The sequence below is a fragment of the Neoarius graeffei genome, chromosome 1 (genome assembly GCF_027579695.1).
Source record: "Neoarius graeffei isolate fNeoGra1 chromosome 1, fNeoGra1.pri, whole genome shotgun sequence".
Lineage (NCBI taxonomy): Eukaryota > Metazoa > Chordata > Actinopteri > Siluriformes > Ariidae > Neoarius > Neoarius graeffei.
Genome location: NC_083569.1, coordinates 25,702,929 through 25,719,331, shown reverse-complemented (window position 1 = coordinate 25,719,331; position 16,403 = coordinate 25,702,929). Strand labels below are relative to the sequence as shown.

At 42.5% G+C, this 16,403-nt stretch overlaps 3 non-coding genes and 1 pseudogene across 3 annotated transcripts; 3 read left to right on the top strand and 1 right to left on the bottom strand.

Annotated features, from left to right (window-relative positions):
• Nucleotides 1–2,604: 2,604 nt before the first annotated feature.
• On the bottom strand, nucleotides 2,605–2,676 carry trnad-guc (transfer RNA aspartic acid (anticodon GUC)). The gene has a single exon. It is a non-coding gene; the product is annotated as a tRNA-Asp (tRNA).
• Nucleotides 2,677–3,157: 481 nt separating this feature from the next.
• Nucleotides 3,158–3,271, top strand: LOC132896340 (U5 spliceosomal RNA). The gene has a single exon (XR_009656003.1). It is a non-coding gene; the product is annotated as a U5 spliceosomal RNA (small nuclear RNA).
• A 193-nt stretch (nucleotides 3,272–3,464) lies between these two features.
• LOC132897817 (U2 spliceosomal RNA) lies at nucleotides 3,465–3,585 on the top strand (annotated as a pseudogene).
• Nucleotides 3,586–15,448: 11,863 nt separating this feature from the next.
• Nucleotides 15,449–15,639, top strand: LOC132898120 (U2 spliceosomal RNA). The gene has a single exon (XR_009656454.1). It is a non-coding gene; the product is annotated as a U2 spliceosomal RNA (small nuclear RNA).
• Nucleotides 15,640–16,403: the final 764 nt, after the last annotated feature.

Here is a 16,403-nt window from a genome sequence, read left to right as displayed (position 1 = left end):
TACAAATATGTGAAAGATGAATGAATAAGCATCTAAACTATTTAAAGAAGAGTCTTGCCAGTAATCAGATCTTGGCAATGACATATCTGGCTGTGAGAAGACCTCTGCACATCCATAAGGTATGAGAGGGTATTTTTGCACTGCCAGGATTTTTTATTTATTAATTATTTTTTTTATTGGAGAGTGATAAGTAGCTATTCAGTCACTTTCATCACCTTCTCTCTCATACAGCTCACCATTTCCTGGCTCTGTGGGGTGGCTTCAGGCCGGTTTGTCTAGCCAAAGGCTGAACACCACTGGTGCCTGACTTTGATTAACCTGTAACATTAAAATGAGAAAATAAGTAAACTTTCCAACCGTTTAATTTTTCGTGACTTGTTTGAGACCTGACCGTTTTTTTTTCTTCTCCTACATGTAAAGATTTACGATGGAAGCTATTATAGTAGACTACTATTATATACAGTATCTCGGCTATACATATCATGGATGTAGGCCTATAAATTAAATATGAAAACATCAGCTGGAGTTTGATTATTGACAGGAACGCTGTTGACCACAGCAGTAAGTGCTTTCTATACCACATTTTTTCTGCCTTCCTGTGATGCTACTGTTCAGGCTGCCAAATAGAAATAATTTATTCCATTGGATTTGTGATGTTAAAGCTTCTATTCTGAGAGCAAATAAGTTTCTCTTCTTGACCATATTACGCCTCTCCATGTCGTAAAGTCAAGGAGCAAGGCCTCTAAACCGATAATATTTAGGATTGTGATATTTAAATGACAATGGTCCCACCACATTTATCAATGCCCAGTCATTCTTACACTGTGATTGGCAAGATACAAACGTTTCATGAATCACACGTGAACCCTGTCATGCGGTGATTTCTACACGTTGATCTGCACTGGTTTCTACGTTAGACTGATAAATGAAGGCTTTTGCATCATCCTCGTTAGTATAGTGGACAGTATCTCCGCCTGTCACACGGAAGACCAGGGTTCAATTCCCTGACGGGGAGACTTTAAAAATTTACTAATGTGGGCGGCTGAGTTTAAAGCCATGAAGTTAACATGGGCTGGTCTCGGGCTGAAGTGCCCTTGAGCAAAGTACTTAAAGGAGATACACAGAACCATGGCCTCACCTTTAGTTTTTCAATGCCTTGAGACCTCAAGTATGGCATCGGAATAGATCATACACACCGCCTAGTGGCCAGTGTTAGTAATTACCAGTCATACACACTGCCTAGTGGCCAGTGTTAGTAATTACCAGTCATACACACCGCCTAGTGGCCAGTGCTAGCAGAGCCCCATATGCATAGAGTGTGGATATATAAAGAAACCCATCGAGTTGTTTTCTGATGGTTTCGGTTCTGTGCCACCACAGGAAACCCAACAACTGAGTCGTGAGAAACCCATCGAGTTGTTTTCTGATTTCTTGCCATGATGAATTTCATTGTACCGCTTACCTTTAACTGACAAGCGTAATTTTATCATTTAAAGAAGTGTATGCTTATTTACATATCTGATTTTCTTTCAGCTCACCAGCAACCAGTTACTTTCTCTTTTGGATGAAAAGAAGCCCAAAGATTCCAGCCTGCAGAAATTGTCTAAAAATACAGCCAGATGACCGATCACTGGAGTTCATTCTGTCTCAACATACTGTATTACGTGCATTATTCATTTTGATAACCATGTAATAAGGACCTGAGACCTTCGTGCAAAACGTGCACACTTCTAAAAAAATATGTTCATCTTTTACAAACAAACTATAACTCGAGAAACTCTTTAATGGTCTTTCTAGTTTCATAACACAATTTCTTAATATTAGTATGCTGATAATGTCGATGCTGAGTGTTTTAAATATTTCCTCAACTGCACTTTTTTTTGACAAAACCTCGATCATCTTTTCAAAGTCAAAGCTCGAATCCCCGGAGCTCCATGCGCTGCATTCGGACGAGGAGTCCGTTCCCGGGAGGTTCTAATCCCACTGGGGTTTTATCCCGGGGTTTTGTACCGGGCAGCGGATTCAATGTATTATATTTAGTTTTCAATATGATATTATTTTTCCAATATGTTTTTTGTATTCTTGTCTCAGCAATGGTGAAATCGAATTTGTAAATAAAATCAGTGCCCTGACTCTACTCATCAGGCCAGAGCTATTCTCTTTCTGTGTCTGTTTTGTACAACATAAGGAAACAGTATAGTAACTATAACGGTAAAGAAATAAAACAAGAGAGGCTGGCTATGATATAAGAAAATTCTACAACCCAGAAACAGATGGGCTTTTAGTCAGTGCCTCAATCTATATATTACCGCTTAAAACTATCCCTATGCCATTCTTGAGGTCTCAAGGCATTTAAAAACAAGAAGTGAGGCCATGGTTCTGCACATCTCCTTTCAGTACCTTACTCAAGGGCACTTCAGCCTGAGACCAGCCCATGTTAACCGAACTGCGGGGTTAACCAGAGCTGACACAGGGAGAACACGCAAACTCCACACAGAAAGGCCCCCACCAGCCGCTGGGCTCAAACCCAGAACCTTCTTGCTGTGAGGCGACAGTGTGAACCACTACATCCCCCTGCTGCACAAGTTAATGAATTTTTAAAGCCTCCCCATCAGGGAATCGAACCCCGGTCTTCCGCGTGACAGGCGGAGATACTATCCACTATACTAACGAGGATGACGCAATAACCCTCATTTATCAATCTAACGTAGAAACCAGCGCAGATCAAAGTGTAGCAATCACCGTATGACAGGGTTCACTTCCGTTTATGAGGGAAAGGAACATACACCCTCCCGACAGTCAATGCGTTATTCGCTTAAAACACATTTGCAAATTGGTAGAATGAGTTAGGCTAATCATCGCATGCAAGATTTGCAATTAATCAAATGAATTGATTATTATTATTATTATTATTCATGAGTTAGTACAATTCTGAACTTCAAATTTTAAAAGTCTGGACTTTGGAGAGATGATGGATCTCTTTTGGTGGAACACAACGGGGCAAAATATTGTGACTCTAATGTTAACCGGAAGTTGGCGCCACTGGGGGTTGGCATTGGGTTTCTGTCCCCACCAGTGTTAATACCAAACCTGCGCCCTTGGCTGAGAGTCTCCCAGCCTCCAATCCAGTGTCACTAACCTGATCCAGTGTTCAGTGCAGCTCAGGTTTCTCTTCACTGACCGCAAATCTTTCACCTTTTACTAAACATTTCCGGGGAGAGGGATGTTAATGAGCTCAGCTTATTTTTGCAGGCTTTGCTCTGGTAGAGCTGGACATGTTTCATGGTCAAATGTTAGAAATATCGAACCTTTTGCATGGAAACCACACACACACACACACACACACACGGTGACATCTCTCTTCAAAAGGATCCAGCTGTTGGGGGCGGAGTCTAGCTGTGTTTACCTTTCTGGAGTTTAATATTTGGAAGTGGTTTATTTAAAGCTATTGACTATAGCAAGCTATCGCTTCTCGGCCTTTTGGCTAAGATTAAGTGTGGTATCTGTTCTTATCAGTTTAATATCTGATATGTTCTGTAAATAAGAAAGTTATATTAAGCATTTTTTTTTTAACAGAGAGCTAAAATAGGGGCTTGGACTATAGTATTGAAGTGTCTCCAAAAATGGAGTTTTTGTTCAAGAAAGATACTTTTTTTTTTTTTTTCTTTAATAGATGATTTCAATGTTTGGTGTGTTTTCTTTATAAGAGTAGATGGATATTTTGCAGTGAAAAATTAGTGTTAGGGCTGGCTTTTACTATTCTATGCATCTTCATGGTGTTGGAGTAGTTCTAGAAATAGTTATCTTAAAAAAAATTCTTTCTTTGCTTGGTTTAACTTTTCTCCATGCTCAACAAGCAACTGGACTGTTAGTCTGCAGTAATTCTTTTCTCTACTTTTTCATTAAACAGATCACACAACACCCCCTACCCCTTCTTTTTTATTTATTTACTTATCTATCTATCTATCTATCTATCAAGAACGCTTGTTGGCCAGACATTTCTCTGCCTGTTTGCAATGGCTAACAAAGCTGCAAAGGTGCAAGAGATGGGCCCAGGCCACCTTACCCTATACCAGCTTTCTGGACCTCCAATACAGTGTTCTCACCGATGCCACCAAACCATGAAAGTTCTGGATGTGTGCAATATTAGAGATATTGATGTCCATAAACAAGCAATGCTTGCATTTCATGCAGAAAAGAAAAAAAACTTGATTTTTGTAATAGTATTGACTAAAAAAATTTGTAATAAGAAGACAGAAGCTGCTAGAAAGTATGTAGAAAGCCTAGAGCCCAGTGTAAGAGCCTGCTATATGGCAAAATTGCAGTTAATCAATAGTCTTGAACCATATGAAATGGAAGAGGAGCTGAGTGAAGACAGCGCATTGCTGCTGGCTGTGACATACCCACACATCATCAACTACTTTTTTTTTTTGCTAAGTCCCCACACTGCTGAGGATCTGAAGTGTTTCAAGGGACTAGAAGCTTATTACCAGATGTGCTGTGGCTGGGTCAGGGATTGAAAAGCATGGAAATTTGGTGACAAATGTCTGGTGAAAGCAAAGGTGTGTACTGTGTACATTACATGTACAGTGATATACTGTAGATCATGAATCACATCCCCTGTGGGCCTACCTCAGCTGACAGCAGATGGCTGATTGTGATTTTTAACTTTAGCTTCCTCTCAAGAGAACATACAGAAGCACCATCACAGCTAGACAGTAGAAATATGGTGTCATGTTTAATTTTCAGGCATTGATCAAAACTTTAAAAAAAAAAAACCTCATACCTGATACAAAGTGAACTGAACACGCTCTTATGTTGTGTGGATTTTTGTTGCTCAGATCTTGGTTTAGTTTGGCAAGCCAGAGACGATGATGCTCCTCTGACAATTTTCTGGTTTCCTCCCCCTGATTTTCAATTATTTTAGGTAATCGGTAGAAGTACAGATGTTTCTCACGATCTGAGCGATTGTGGCAACCCAAAACTGTGCAAGTTAGGAGAGGTTGAATACAGAATCTTGCTTTATGCTGACAACATATTACTGTTCATTAATAACCCTGAGAATTTCATCCCTACTTTAAAATCAATCATAAATCAATTTGACCTGATTTCAGGGTATAAAATTAGCTATAACAAGTTGGAGGCCTTACCGTTGGGTGACTTGGGGGACTGGGTAACTCCTGTCAGTTTCCTTTTCAGGTGGTCAACCTCAGGTTTTACATATCTGGGCATCAGAGTTTCAGCAGACATTAAAGAGCTGTATAAACGAAAATTGAAAGCAATTGTAACATCTGTTAAAGATAACCTTAACAGGTGGTTTGATCTTCCGATGTCTTGGATGGGTAGAATAAGTTTGATTACAATGAATATATTTCCCAGGATATTATACCCTATGCAAATGTTGCCACTTAAAATGAATAGGAAAGTCATTTTAGATGTTGAAAGATCTCAGTCAAAATTTATATGGCATGGAAAGAAACCTCGGAGAAGGATGAAGACCTTACAGATGTCAAAAGACAGTGGGGGTCAGGCACCTCCCAATTTCCTTTACTACAATTGGGCTCGTAATGCCCGAATAATATCAAGCTGGCTGAAAAATGTGAGTTGGAGATACTGAGGTCACTCAGCAATTCAAGAAATAAAGACAAGCAAACTGAAAGGAATCTGTGATAGCTAACCTTCGCAGCTCATCAGAGGAGCATATCAGCAGAAAAATAGTGTGCAATGAGTTGATTTGGTCATTGTTGCAAACAATGCCACGGTTGTGGGTTTAATCCAAATAGTGGCTGTTTTCACAGATGTGCTGCTTTGAATTTGGAGAAAGAAATTTGATCTTGACTTGGCTGAAAGTGCAGATGATTCAGATGGTTTGCAAGATGACAAGAAAGTTTTTTCTCTCTAAAATGCAAGCAAGGTGGCAGTTACTGCTTTGGAGAAAGTGGGCATTGATCTGACTACCTCTTACATGCAAAGCAAGCGCTCTACCACTTGAGCTAAATCCCCAGCAGCGAGTAAGGGTTTGTCCAACTAAATACCGGGAGTTTCCCAAACTGCCCTTCCTGACCTGCTCGTTGCTTTCTGGAACCATGCCTGAGTTTCCATTGGTTGTTTGTTTATTTTCAAGTGAGCGATTGCCCAGAAGTGGATATTATTCTGGGGGAGTGTATTCTGACTCCCATTTGCTTGAATATCAGTTGGTGAGCTTCAAGGGTTTTGCCACTAAAACAACCCAATCTCCTGACATGGAGTCCCTGGCATGCTTCTCACACTTTTGGGGCATGCCTCAGGAAGCATTTGTTGCTTCATTGTTCATTGACAGCAGTTGGGTAGAAGGTGGTGAAAAGTGCCTTTTCAGGACAGATGCAAGCTTTTCATCAGCAGGTTTAAGAATACAAGCAGGTCTCATCTCATTATCTCTAGCCGCTTTATCCTTCTACAGGGTCGCAGGCAAGCTGGAGCCTATCCCAGCTGACTACGGACGAAAGGCGGGGTACACCCTGGACAAGTCGCCAGGTCATCACAGGGCTGACACATAGACACAGACAACCATTCACACTCACATTCACACCTACGGTCAATTTAGAGTCGCCAGTTAACCTAACCTGCATGTCTTTGGACTGTGGAGCACCCAGAGGAAACCCACGCAGACACGGGGAGAACATGCAAACTCCGCACAGAAAGGCCCTCGCCGGCCACGGGGCTCGAACCCGGACCTTCTTGCTAATACAAGCAGGTAAGCATCATATTTTCACTTTGTAAAAGCTGTCTAAGCTGACTTTGCACACAAGCAAGAGTTAGAATTTCATAGTGGATGGTGGGAATATGACAACCCTGTTGAAAAATGTGAGTTGGAGATACTGAGGTCAGTCAGCAATTCAGGAAATAAAGACAAGCAAACTGAAAGGAATCTGTGTTAGCTAACATTCGGAGCTCATCAGAGGAGCATATCAGCAGAAAAGTAGTATGCAGCTAGTTGATTTTGGTCATTGTTGCAAACAGTGCCAAGGTTGTGGGTTTAATCCAAATACTGACTGTTTTCACAGATGTGCTGCTTTGAATGTGGCAAAAGAAATTTGATCTTGACTTGGCTGAAAGTGCAGATGATTCAGATGGTTTGCAAGATGACAAGAAAGTTTTCCTCTGTTAAAAGCAAGCAAGATGGCAGTTACTGTTTTGGAGAATGTGGGCCTCAAGCTCACTACCGCTTACATGCTAAGCAAGCACTCTACCACTTGTGCTAATTCCCCTGCTGTGTTTGAGGGTTTGTCCAACTAACTACAGGGAGTGCAGAATTATTAGGCAAATGAGTATGTTGACCACATTATCCTCTCTATGAATGTTGGCCTACTCCAAGCTGCATAGGCTTGAAAGCCTCCTACCAATTAAGCATACCAGGTGATGTGCATCTCTGTAATGAAAAGGGGTGTGGTCTAATGACATCAACACCCTATATCAGGTGTGCAAAATTATTAGGCAACTTCCTGGTGTCTATAGAGGTCTTGCATGTGGAGAGAGGCTTTTGAAAGTTTATTTTCCGAGGCGTATGATTCAGCGACACCAGACTGGCCTAACGACGGGGAAGAGGAAAAGTAATGCGGATGGAGCTACAGATAGCTCAATGGAGAAAAAAGGAAAGAAAAATGCCGCTGCTGCGGTTGATAAGCTAATCTGTCTTGTGGATGAGCCAGAGTGGGGGGGAGGCGAGACAAGTGGCAATGAAGAGGCAATGGAATTCAGACAGGCAGGAAGCCAGGTGGAACAGGTACGAGGCAGTGGAGGGTTCGAGGCAGAGAGTAGTGTAGGGAAGGTAAGAATCACAAGCACACACGGTAGAGAGAAAAAAACACTGAGTTTAAGGTCATCTTAAGATTTGAGGAGCAGGGAGGACTCAAAACTATGAATCCTGTCACACTGACAAAGGTACTAAGGAAAGAGGTGGGGGACATTATTCGAGGAGTGGTCTTAAATGACGGGAATTTGCTGATCATATGCAGAGATAGGGAACAAAGTGAACGTGCATTTGGTTTGAAGTCCATAGAGCAACGAAAAGTGGTTAGTGCTAGCTATGTTGGTGTGAAGGGCCGATTTAAAAAAGGGGTAATATGGGGAGTCCCAGTGGAAATGCCAATGGAGGAGATAAGAGCTAACCTGCAAGGGGGGAGAATAAGAGGGGTGAAGCGTATGCAAGTAACTCGGGATGGAGAAAGAAGAGACAGTGAAGGCGTCCTGCTGGAATTTGAGGATGAAATATTGCCACAGAATGTGTTCTTGGGGTTTCTAAGCTATAAGGTGCGGGAATATGTGGCTGGGCCAGTAAGGTGCTATAAATGCCAAAGGTTTGGCCATGTGGCAAAAGTGTGCAATGGGAAACGCAGGTGCGCTAGATGCGGGGAAGATCATGAGTACTCTGAGTGTGCGCGAGAGAAGCCTCTGTGTTGCAACTGTGGGGGGGATCACAGTGTAGCGTTTAGAGGTTGTGATGAATTAAAAAGGCAGAAGGAAATCCAACAGGTGAGAGTTCAACAGAAGATCACATATGCGGCGGCAGCTAGAATGGTAAGACCAATCAGAGGGTGTGGGGAAGCTATCCGAAACAGCCAAGGCCCTAGGAAGGAACCGGATAGGCTAAATCAGGAGATCATAATTGACTTGAAGAAATTAGTGACATTTATCGTGGCGGTCTTGAACTCAACAATGGAAGTGAAGTCCAAATCAGAGAGGACACAAATTATAGTGAAAGCTGCAGTGTGTAATCTAGGGCTGAAGGATTTGACATGGGAGGATGTAAGCAAGGAGCTGTATTATCAGACTAGAGCAGAGAAGTCAGGTACTTGATAGCCCTTGTAATGGTTCTTATCCTACAATGGAATGCTAGGAGTCTACTGGCCAATGGGAAGGAACTGAAGAAATTTATTGATGATTTGCCTAGTAAACCTGAGGTGGTGTGTGTTCAGGAGACATGGTTGCGGCCAAATTTAGATTTCAGAATTAGAGGATATGTGGGTGTTAGATGTGACCGAGCAGAGGTGGGTGTGCCTCATTTATAAGGGAGGATGTCTCATTTAAGGAAGCTGGGATAGGAAAGAACCAAGAGTATGTGTCAATAGAAATCTGGACAGGAGAAGGTGAGCTAAGTGTTATTAATTATTACAACCCATGCAAAGCACTGGATTTGAATAAGCTGTTGGCCATAGAAGGTATGGGGGGTAGTAAGATTGTATTATGTGGTGATTTTAACACACACAGCACTTTATGGGGGAGCACTAGAAATGAGCTAAATGGGGGTGTGGTGGAACAGTTGATGGAGGAGAGGGGCCTGGTCTGTCTTAATGATGGGCGGGGAACCAGGATAGATGTACACACTGGAAACACGTCAGCCCTTGATCTAACTATGGTGAGTAGGAACATTGCAAGCCGTTGTGAATGGGAGGTGAGGGAGGATACAACAGTTGGTAGTGACCACTTTCCAGTAGAATGCAGAATTGTATTAAGGGGGATGGCAACACAGGGGGGGATTGGGAATAGATGGATACTTGGTAAGGCAAATTGGAGTGTTTTTAAATACATAATTGAAATGGAGATTGATAAAGTAAAGGTTAATGAGGACATTGAAACCACTGATAATGAAATAAGAACAATTTTAATTGAGGCGGCAGAGCAGTGTATCCCAAAAAGTAGTGGAAAAATGAATAGAAAGGCAGTACCATGGTGGACAGATGAATGTAGTAAGGCAATCAAAGAGAGGAATATAGCACTGGGTGTTTTAAGAGATGCTTTAACTTTTGATAAATTAATGGCATATAAAAAGGCAAGAGCTATCGCATGAGGGGTGGTTAGAAAGGCAAAAAGGGAAAGTTGGAGAAAATTTTGTGATGGGATGGGCAGATCAACAGCGGTTGGGGAGGTTTGGGGAGCAATTAAAAGTATGAAGGGGATTCGTAAAGAGAGGCAGTACCCTGTACTTAAATTACAAGATGAAGTAGCAGTGAATGATGAAGAGAAGGCTGAGATGATAGCCAAGGCTCTGATTAAAATACATAGCTCTGACAATCTGACAGAGTTGGGTAAACGGGGACGTGGGGAAACGAAAGCAGCTTACCCTGACGTGTTTAGATGGAGGGAGGGAAATGGGGGTACTATGGATGCCTTGTTCACCCTGGATGAGCTAAAGAGAGCGATAGGGAGGTCTGGTAACTCGGCTCCTGGGAAAGACAATATTTGCTATAGCATGTTCAAACAGCTGGGACCAAGGGCCATGATGAAGATCCTTGAATTCTATAATAAGGTGTGGGAGATGGGCCTCTTGCCCACAAATTGGAAGGAGGCTGTTATTGTCCCTATCAGGAAGCCAGGTAGGGACCCCTCCAACCCAAGTAATTATAGACCCATTGCGCTTACATCACACATGGGAAAGATAATGGAGAGAATGATTACAGAGCGGTTAGTGTATTATGTGGAGCATAAGGGAAAGATGTCAGTGTATCAAAGTGGGTTCAGGAAGGGGAGGGGGACTATGGACCCGGTCATATGTTTGGAGACAGATGTTCGAAAAGCCCAGGCAAACAAGGAGTCAGTCGTAGCCGTGTTCCTGGACGTAGAAAAGGCATATGATATGGTATGGAAGGAAGGCCTTATGATCAGGTTAAGTGAAATTGGCATATCAGGACGCACATTTAACTGGATTAAGGATTTTTTATTTGAAAGATTTATCCAAGTTAGAGTAGGAGGAGCTTTGTCAGGGCGATATCCAGTGGAGAATGGGACTCCCCAAGGGAGTGTGATTAGCCCAATTTTATTCTCTATAATGATAAATGAAGTTTTCAGACAGGTTGATGATGGTATTGGTCGCTCACTATTTACGGATGATGGGGCACTATGGAAGCGGGGGCGGAATATCAAGTATATTGTATCAAAAATGCAGGAGGCCATTCATTTAGTGGAGAAGTGGTCATACGCATGGGGCTTTAAGTTCTCGATTGAAAAAACTAAAGTTTTGCTCTTCACAAAGAAGAGGAACACTGAGATACTACTAAGAATGTATGATCAAGTAATAGAGCAAGTTAAAGAGTTTAAGTTTTTAGGTATGTGGATGGACTCTAGGTTAACATGGAACACTCATATATTGCATGTGGTTACAAAATGTAAGGGAATCCTAAATGTGATGAGGTGTCTATTGGGGGTGGACTGGGGAGCCAGCAGGTCGGCCCTGAAAAAGATTTATATAGTACTAATTAGATCTGTACTGGACTATGGATGTGTGGCGTATGATTCAGCGGCAATAACGAGCCTAAAGAAGTTGGAGGTGATCCAGGCGCAAGCCCTGAGACTGTGCTGTGGGGCGTTTAGGACGTCCCCAGTAGCAGCACTTCAGGTGGAAGTGGGAGAAATGCCCCTAGAGTTGCGGCGGAGGCAACTGATGATGCACTGTTGGGTGAACCTCAGAGGGCACTCAGTTTCTCTCCACCCCACAGTTGGTACCCTGCAGCCGTGTTGGGAGAGTGAGAGGGCAAAGCAAGAGTGTTTTGCATGGAGAAGCGGTAGCATAGCAGAAACGATGCTCTTCACCCAGAAGCAGTTCTCCCCCAGTGTGGCATTATCTGTTACCCCTCCATGGCTGTTTCCAACGATTTCAGTGGACTTCAGTATCCTAGATAAAGTAAGGTCAAGCAAACCACCTGCAGATGTAAAGCAGGTCGTGGATGAAAGACTAAGAATATTTTATGGCTCTTGTGTACCAGTGTACACCGATGGTTCAAAAGATCCCAAATTGGGTAGCACAGGATTTGCATTTGTTATCCCATCTCTGCATATCTCAGTACAACAGAAGACATCAAATAATCTGGCTGTGTTTACAGTGGAATTATTGGCAATTCTAGCAGCTCTCCAGTGGCTGGAAAGTGTCCAAGTGATGGAGGTGATAATATGCTCTGACTCAAGCTCCTCACTGAAGGCAATTGAATCTTTCAGGTCTACTAGCAGACAGGATTTAATAGTTGAGATTTTTGAAACCCTGTACAGGCTTCATAAAAGAAACTCAAAGGTCTCATTTATGTGGGTTCCAGCACATAGGGGTATAGGAGGTAATGAAGAAGCTGACCAGCTGGCTAAGCAGGCAGTGGTATCTGACAGCCCTATAATGAATGTAGCTTTAAGTAGATCCGAAAGTAAATCAATCATTAAAGAGTACTTCATTAAAGAGTGGCAGGGATACTGGGAAAGGGCAGTTAAGGGGAGGCATTTGTTTACCTTGCAGGAAACAGTGGGTTTAAGGGGACGGGTAGCGTTGGGAGGCACAAAGGAGGAGAGAATCATCACCCGGCTTAGAATAGGTCACACCCAGTTAAATAAATCACTCCATCTCATTGGAAAACACCCATCAGGCCTCTGCGCGCAGTGCAATGAGCAGGAGTCAGATGAGCATGTCTTAATTCACTGTAGCAGGTATGCATTGCAAAGGAGACACATAATTCATGAACTCAGGATTCAGAGAAAGGAACTTAGTCTTAAGAACATCCTCACAGGTATCAGACAGAAAACACTTTTAATTTTTCTTAAAGAATCAGGTTTATTGAACAGAATCTGAATAAGCATCACTCTACACCACACACATGTAACTCATTAGTATTAAGGGGAAAGTGAAACTCTGGCTCAGAAGCAGTAGACAGTAGGGGGCGAAAATGCGCCTAAAATGTTGTGCACCACCCGCCCATTAAACAACAAAGAAGAAGAAGAAGTAGGCAACTTCCTTTCCTTTGGCAAAATGGGTCAGAAGAGGGATTTGACGGACTCAGAAAAGTAAAAAATAGTGACATATATTGCAAAGGGATGGAGCACTCTTAAAATTGCCCAGCTTTTGAAGCGTGACCATCGAACAATCAAGCGCTTCATTCAAAATAGTCAACAGGGTCGCAAGAAGCGCGTTGAAAAAAAAAGGCGCAAACTAACTGCCCGTGAACTGAGGAAAGTCAAGCGTGAAGCTGCCAAGATGCCACTCGTCACCAGTTTTGCCATATTTCAGAGCTGCAACATCACTGGAGTGTCAAAAAGCACAAGGTGTGCAATACTCAGGGACACGGCCAAGGTAACAAAGGATGAAAAACGACCACCACTGAACAAGACACACAGGATGAAACGTCAAGACTGGGCCAAGAAGTATCACAAGACTGATTTTTCTAAGGTCTTATGGACAGATGAAATGAGAGTGAGTCTTGATGGGCCAGATGGATGGGCTCGTGGCTGGATCAGCAAAGGGCAGAGAGCTCCAGTCCGACTCAGACGCCAGCAAGGTGGAGGTGGGGTACTGGTATGGGCTGGTATCATCAAAGATGAGCTTGTGGGACCTTTTCGGGTTGAGGATGGCGTCAAGCTCAACTCCCAGTCCTATTGTCAGTTTTTGGAAGACACCTTCTTCAAGCAGTGGTACAGGAAGAAGTCAGCATCCTTCAAGAAAAACATGATTTTCATGCAGGACAATGCTCCATCACATGCATCCAAGTACTCCACAGCATGGCTGGCCAGAAAGGGTCTAAAGGAAGAAAGATTAATGACGTGGCCTCCTTGTTCACCTGATCTGAACCCCATAGAAAACCTGTGGTCCCTCATCAAATGTGAGATCTACAAGGAGGGGAAACAGTACACATCTCTGAACAGTGTCTGGGAGGCTGTGGTTGCTGCTGCACGCAATGTTGATCGCAAAGAGATCAAAACACTGACTGAATCCATGGATGGCAGGCTTTTGAGTGTCCTTGTAAAGAAAGGCGGCTATATTAGTCACTGATTTGTTTTTTTTTTGTTTTTGTTTTTGAATGCCAGCAATGTATATTAGTGAATGTTGAGTTGTTATATTGGTTTCCCTGGTGAAAATAAATGAGTGAAATGGGTATATGTTTGTTTTTTGTTAAGTTGCCTAATAATTATGCACAGTTATAGTCACCTGCACACACAGATATCCTCCTAAGATAGCTAAAACTAAGAAAGCCCTACTCCAACTTCCAAAAATACTCAGCTTTGATATTTATGAGTCTTTTGGGTTCATCAAGAACATAGTTGTTTTTCAATAATAAAACTAATCCTCAAAAATACAACTTGCCTAATAATTCTGCACTCCCTGTACGGCAAGCCCCCCCGCCAACTGCCCTTCCTGGCCTGCTCATTGCTCTCTGGAACCATGCCTGAGTTTCCACTGGTTCGTGCAAAACGTGCACACTTCGAAAACAATATTTTCATCTTTTACAAACAAACTATAACTCTAGAAAACTCTTTAATAGTCTTTCTAGTTTCATAACACAATTTCTTAATATTAGTATGCTGATAATGCCGATGCTGAGTGTTTTAAATATTTCCTCAATTGCACTTTTTTTTTAACAAAACCTCGATCATCTTTTCAAAGTCAAAGCTCGAATCCCCGGAGCGCCATGCGCTGCATTCGGACGAGGAGTCTGTTCCTGGGAGGTTCTAATCCCACTGGGGTTTTATCCCGGGGTTTCGTACCAGGCAGCGGATTCATTGTATTATATTTAGTTTTCAATATCTCATCTCTCATCTCATTACCTCTAGCTGCTTTATCCTGTTCTACAGGGTCGCAGGCAAGCTGGAGCCTATCCCAGCTGACTACGGGCGAAAGGCGGGGTACACCCTGGACAAGTCGCCAGGTCATCACAGGGCTGACACATAGATACAGGCAACCATTCACACTCACATTCATACCTACGGTCAATTTAGAGTCACCAGTTAACCTAACCTGCATGTCTTTGGACTGTGGGGGAAACCAGAGCACCCGGAGGAAACCCACGCGGACACGGGGAGAACATGCAAACTCCACACAGAAAGGCCCTCGTCACCCATGGGGCTCGAACCCGGACCTTCTTGCTGTGAGGCAACAGCGCTAACCGCTACACCACCATGCCGCCCCTAGTTTTCAATATGATATTATTTTTCCAATATGTTATTTTTTTTTTGTATTCTTGTCTCAGCAATGGTGAAATCGAATTTGTAAATAAAATCAGTGCCCTGACTCTACTCATCAGGCCAGAGCTCTTCTCTTTCTGTGTATGTTTTGTACAACATAAGGAAACAGTATAGTAACTATAACGGTAAAGAAATAAAACAAGAGAGGCTGGCTATGATATAAGAAAATTCTACAACCCAGAAACAGATGGGCTTTTAGGCAGTGCCTCAATCTATATATTACAGATTTCCGGGGAGAGGAATGTTAATGAGTTCAGCTTATTTTTGCAGGCTTTGCTCTGGTAGAGCTGCACATTTTTGGTGGTCAAATGTTAGAAATATTGAACTTTTTGCATGGAAACCACACACACACACCCAAAGCCCAAAGTGATGTCTCTGTTCAAACGGATCCAGCTGTTGGGGGTGGAGTCTAGCTGTGTTTACCTTTCTGGATTTTAATATTTGGAAGTGGTATATTTAAAGCCATTGACAGTAGTAAGTTGTTGTTTCTTTGTTGTTTGCTTTAGATGAAGCATAGTGTTTGTTTTTATCACTTTAATATCTGACATGTTATTTAACTGAAAATGTTATATTAAATAGACTTTTAGACCAAGGAGCTGGAGTTGGGGTTTGCTTCTTCTGCTCCACTCATCAACCTGGTTTTATAGTATTTCCAGGAATAGTGCCTTGTCCTAAATACAAAGAAACAGCTTTCTTATTTGGTATATTCTTTAAATAAAGATAATAAATGAGTTTTCTAAAGTAATGAGTGGGAATAGAGCTTTTTCTATTCTATCTGTTCACATGACATTGTAGTAGATCTAGAAATTGTCTTGTTAAAAAAATAAGTAAAGAAAAAAGTTCTTTCTTTGCTGGGTTGACCTTTTCCCCATTTCCTGGTTTTCTCCATGTTCAACAAGCTACTGGACCGTTAGTCTGCAGTAATTCTCTCCCCTAGGTCACAACCGGCCATACGATTTTTTGGCGTTTCCCAAATCGCTGCGTTTTTTTTTTTGTTCATGGAGAAAGACATGCGTTGGCCATAAGTTTGTCTTGCAACCTGAAAAAAACGTAAGCGCCCGTAGAGTTTGTTTGACATGACAAAGAACCTCTGCAGCCAGTCTACGGCTCGAAAATCAGCATGTCACATGCGCGCCCTCCGTGCGTTTCTTGCGTTTTTTGCATGTAGACCGGCCGTAGGAGCACGTACGGCCGGTTGTGACCGAGGCTACAGATCACACAACACCCCAACCCTTTCTTTCTTTCTTTCCATCAAAAACGCTCGTTGGTCAGACATTTCTCTGCCTGTGTGCAATGGCTAATAAAGCTGTAAAGGTGTAAGAGATTGGCCCAGGCCACCTTACCCTCTACCAGCTTTCTGCACCTCCAATACAGTGTCACTAACCTGGTTAAGAATCTCATCTCATCTCATTATCTCTAGCCGCTTTATCCTTCTA